Source organism: Schistocerca serialis, chromosome 1 (assembly GCF_023864345.2).
Source record: "Schistocerca serialis cubense isolate TAMUIC-IGC-003099 chromosome 1, iqSchSeri2.2, whole genome shotgun sequence".
Taxonomy (NCBI): domain Eukaryota; kingdom Metazoa; phylum Arthropoda; class Insecta; order Orthoptera; family Acrididae; genus Schistocerca; species Schistocerca serialis.
The window spans coordinates 347,396,003-347,401,527 of NC_064638.1; the positions used below are offsets into that span (position 1 = coordinate 347,396,003).

The 5,525-nt window shown below is 41.8% G+C and overlaps 1 non-coding gene across 1 annotated transcript; it reads left to right on the plus strand.

Moving 5' to 3' along the window:
• The first annotated feature begins 293 nt into the window (after positions 1-293).
• Trnas-cga (transfer RNA serine (anticodon CGA)) lies at positions 294-368 on the plus strand. Its single transcript has one exon. It is a non-coding gene; the product is annotated as a tRNA-Ser (tRNA).
• Positions 369-5,525: the final 5,157 nt, after the last annotated feature.

The window sequence follows — 5,525 nt, forward strand, 5'->3', positions numbered from 1 at the left end:
AAGGACATCACACACATCCATGCCCGAGGCAGGATTCGAACCTGCCACCGTAGCGGTCCCGCGGTTCCAGACTGAAGCGCCTATAACCGCACGGCCACTCCGGCCGGCTACAAGCTACATTTCGGTGTCTTCTAGCGGCAGATGGCTGAAAATGTGTAGACATAAAGAATAAGGATATCCTTTGTTTCAGGAGTGCTAATTCTGCAAGATTCGCAGGAGAGCTTCTGTAAAGTTTGGAAGGTAGGAGACGAGGTACTGGCAGAAGTAATGCTGTGAGTACCGGGCGTGAGTCGTGCTTCGGTAGCTCAGTTGGTAGAGCACTTGGCCTCGAAAGGCAAAGGTCCCGAGTTCGAGTCTCGGTCGGGCACACAGTTTTAATCTGCCAGGAAGTTTCAAGGATTTGAAATGTTAATAATAATTGGTTCAAATGACTCTGAGCACTATGAGACTTAACTGCTGAGGTCATCAGTCCCCTAGAACTACTTAAACCTAACTAACCTAAGGACATCACATACATCCATGCCCGAGGCAGCATTCGAACCTGCGACCGTAACAGTGGCCCAGTTCCTGACTGAAGCGCCTAGAACCACTCGGCCACCACGGCCGGCTTGTTAATAATATTTGTCTTGTTTAAAAAGCTTTAAGAGCTCTCACACAAAAAATTCTGCGACACGCCCTTGTGTAATGGTTGGTTTGTGGGATTAAAGGGACCAGACTGCTACGGTCATCGGTCCCTTGTGTAATGAACGACATCATTACAGGCCACTAAGTAACAAGTTTATTTTACTAAAATAATGTCTTTCCAACAATGTTGGCTGAAAGTGATCGGGATATGGAGTGAAGTCGGTTCAAGTGGAAGTAATTAACGGATGTATGATGAAACTGTAATAGTTTAACTATCAGAGGTTGTAGGCAGATGTCATATGAATTTTGCAATATAGTAAGTAAGAGTTTCTTGTTTTCGTTGCTAAATTACAACTACTGACGCAAAAACCATTTTAATCAATCGCTATTTTGATATCAAGCAATAGATAGGATATCACTTTGAATCTGGAGGCCATCACAGTCGTTTCTTAGCACCACACTAACTATAAAATATTGTTATTATAATATTGCTTATGAATTTTCCACTTTTTTGTTTAATTGGATGCTTAAAGAAGATGTTGTATGTAGGTGCTTAAATGCGGTTCTGTGCTACCGCCGAATTATTTGCTACATAATGTATTAATAAAATCAACTGTTCTTAGGTTTCATTGTAAGGGGTTGATCATATCTCCGTCAAATTGTTTAAAATAAAAAATTTCTATTTAGAACGGTTATTGTTTTGAAATACACATTATGGTGTTCTTACTCATTGTGATTGCTCTTATGTTATTTGTGACACGAAGTCAAATGTCCCATGCACCTGTTGTCAACATTCCTTACTGTCTTATTATAAAAACCGACGCTGCATTACAAGTGTAAGTGCACTTTTCCGAAGCTTAGACCTAGTCTGTAACATTCTTAATCTGTTTCGTATGTGTAACAGAGGCTGGCAGTCTTACTTCAGCCGGTGGGCGCATTTGGCAGCGTTGAATGTGTCTCCACCACATCAACACTGAGTAAATCGACCATGAACTTGAGCAAAACTTTCTTCCACAAATAAAACATTGTCTAGGTATTACAAATATAGTCTTACATAAATGACAGTTTACATCAGCGCTCCTTCATCTCTCAGGCACGAAATTTATATTAACAGTACATGATCCCAACACTCTCTTAGTACGTATTTTCCCGTATGACACCCAACGCTACCCACAGTACGTAATATTAAATCATAGGCAAGTACTGTTTTAAAAAGAGCTTTCTGCAAAGATATACATGTAAAACAATAAACCCAAACTTCAACTACTGTGAATAAACACTATATGACCAGAAGTATCCCGACACCCATTTGTAATGTGGAAGTGTCAGTACATGTCACGAGAGGAGCACTGTCGGGTATAAAAGGAGGCAATTAAAGCAGAATGGGTCGAGACTTCAGTTAAGAGCAATGTGTTCAGTCCTATCTGCAAGAAAGTCTTGAATCCAGCCGCAAATCTGCTCCGATACTCGGTACGCTCGTATTTGTGACCTCATGAAGGAATCAGGCTGAGTTTCGCAGGATCTCTGAGGAAGTCACTTGATTTTCTTAGAGGAGATTTTCCTTCTTGAGCATAAAACATGTTACATAATTCTACGACAGGTGGACGTCAACTATATAAGTGTATAAGTTTTTGCATCTGTCTTAAGGCTCTTCATAAAAACGGGAATGATCTGTGCTTTCTTCCAGTCGCTAAGTACCGTTCGTTGTTCAAATTATCTGCAATAAATTACTGCTAGAAGGGGATCACGTTCTTTCGCATAATCTTTGTAGAATCTTATAGGCATCTCTTCTGGTCCTGACGTCTTGCCACAACTAAGCGATTGTAGTTGCTTTTCTATTCCGCGATCGGCTATCCCAATATATGTGATTTCGATGTTCGTACTACGATAGGAGGATCGTGTTACGATCTTCCGCGGTGAAACAATTTTGGAAGATCGAATTGGATATTTCGGCCTTCTCGCTGTTATCTTCCGTTTCGGTGCCAGTATGGTCACTGAGGGAATGAATAGGTGATTTTGACTTACTGATTTTACATACGACCAAACTCTCTTAGGGGTTTTACTCCGATCGGTCGACAAAGTTGAACTTTCAGAGTCATTGGACGCTTCTCTCATTGCTCTACTGCTATGCTTGTTTTCGCTTCGTTCAGCTCTTGTTTGTCAGCTAGGATTTTACTTCTCTTGAATCTGAGATGAAGTTCTCTTTGTTTATGCAGCAGTTTTCTAATGTGACTTTTAAACCATCGTGAATATTTCCCATCCTTTACGACTTTACTCGGAACATATTTTCCTAGGGCATATTGCACAATTCCTTTAAATATTTTCCATTTGTGTTCCACATCCTCATGCTCATCACCGAATATTTGATTCTAACCGCCCAGATACTCTGAGGTCTGTACCTTGTCACTCTTGTTAAGGAAAAAATCTTCCTGCTTTTCTCAACATTCCTTTGTCGGACCTGTTGTCATAGATGAGATTTTCGTTCTCCAAAATGTCATAATTCTTGTACGTAAAATATATTCCGTAATTCCGCAACAGATTGACGTAGACGATATGGGCCTATAATTATGAGCATCTGTCCTGCGACCATTCTTGAAAACGGCAATGATCTGCGTTGTTTCCAGTCGTTGGGTACCTTTCGCTGCCAGAGATCTACGATATAGTGCTGCTAGAAGGGTAAAAAATTCTTTCGCACAACCTCTGTAGAATGTCATAGGTATTTCAACTGGTCGTATCCACTACTAAGCGATAGTAGTTGATTATCTCCTCTGCGGTCGGCTATTTCAATGTCTGCCATTTCGACGTTCGTACGGTGATTGATAGGGGGAGCCGTGACACGATCTTCCGCGGTGAAAGAATTGCGGAAGACCGCATTCAGTATTTCGGCTTTCTCTCTATTGACTTACGTTTCTGCGCCAGAATGGTCACTAAATGATGAATAGAGGATCTCGAACCACGTACTGATTTTACGTAAGACCAAAACTTCTTAGATCGGTTGACGAAATTTTACTTTCAAAGTAACTGAACGGGCCTCTCATTGCTCTTCTTACGCTAATTTTCGTGGTCAAATACAACAGCGCAAACTGCTGAATTTTCAAGCAAGTTTATTTATGTTCGAGAATGCATTTTTCGAAATCTTTCCAGTCTGGAAGCGCTTGGCTGCTACGGTCGCAGGTTCGAATCCTGCCTCGAGCATGGATGTGTCTGATGTCCTTAGGGTAGTTAGGTTTAAGTAGTTCTAAGTCTAGGGGACTGATGACCTCAGATGTTAAGTGACATAGTGCTTAGAGTTATTTGAACCATTTTTTTGAAATCTTTCCATATTGCTCTCCAACCCCAGTATACATGATGCTCAGAAACAGTCTGAAAAATTGTTACTGACATTTTCCGGGCGTAAGAGCATTCCACGAAGTTTCAGAATTGCAGCCGGATGACGTCGACTTCATGCCACGGTGTTTCGGCTAGGTGTTTTGCACCAGAAGATGGCTCAAAGCCTGTCAGCCGAAGATCGTGGCAAGATGACGACGTCAACCGGTTGCAGTCCTGAAACTTCGTGGAACATTCTGAAAAGCTTATAAGGGTGTTTGAGGATAGGCTGTGCTAAGAAATAATTGTTAAGAAAATTAATACGTTGCGCTGCTTACCAGTTAGTTGGCTTTGAAATTAGGCGATGAGGTTGTTGCCTGCGCAAATTGAAGCTACGCGCCAGCTTCAGTCAGTGTCAATTGGTCTCACAACGGAGACGATAGTGTACGAGACTGCTCAGCCTTCTGTTCGAGTTCGATCCTTAATACTATCACATTTCCTATTTTTTACACCGATCAGTTGTTCGGTTTTAGGAAACTAAGCGAAAAACACGTTTGGCGACACATCTCTAGAGGGATGCTTGAATTTACGCACCAAACTGTATGATTGGCTAACTTCAATGCTAAATAAATCGAAAACGGTACAGTTTGGTGAATTTTTTTAAGAAATATCTCTCAACATAACCTACCCTGCAACACCCTGAAAAGCAAAGTGTGACACAAATCACATGGAGGCTAGCTACCATTCTAGTAAATATGGCTAGATCGTATAAAAAGTCGTGTAGCTGGTGACCAATGAATTCGTTTATCACAAAGTATGCTTGATGCGTTTCGGAATTATTCCCATCTTCAGAAATCCAAGTACAGAAGTAGTACAAAATGAGTGACTACGTAACATGAGATGACAGACTGTGTAGACAGTCATCTCGTCTTATGTACATAACTGATAACGCTCTTGTCGTCCTACTATCTTTGCACTTATATTTCTGAAGATGGAAATAATTCCGAAACGCGTCAGGCATGCTTTGTGATAAATAGATTCGTTGATCACCTGCTGTATGACTTTATGCGATCTAGCCAGCTTAACGACAGGCCCACGCATATTTACACTTACAAGCTTAGCAGACTCTTACAGACCACCCTGCACGTAGCCATACCCACGTAGCTTACAAAACGCTTGTTCGTCCTATTCTTGAGTATTGCTCATCAGTATGGGACCCTTACCAGGTTGGATTAATAGAAGAGATAGACATGATCCAGCGAAAAGCAGCGCGATTCGTCATGGGGACATTTAGTCAGCGCGAGAGCGTTACGGAGATGCTGAACAAGCTCCAGTGGCGGACACTTCAAGAAAGGCGTTACGCAATACGGAGAGGTTTATTATCGAAATTACGAGAGAGAACATTCCGGGAAGAGATGGGCAACATGTTACTACCGCCCACATATATCTCGCGTAATGATCACAACGAAAAGATCCGAGAAATTAGAGCAAATACGGAGACTTACAAGCAGTCGTTCTTCCCACGCACAATTCGTGAATGGAACAGGGAAGGGGGGATCAGATAGTGGTACAATAAGTACCCTCCGCCACACACC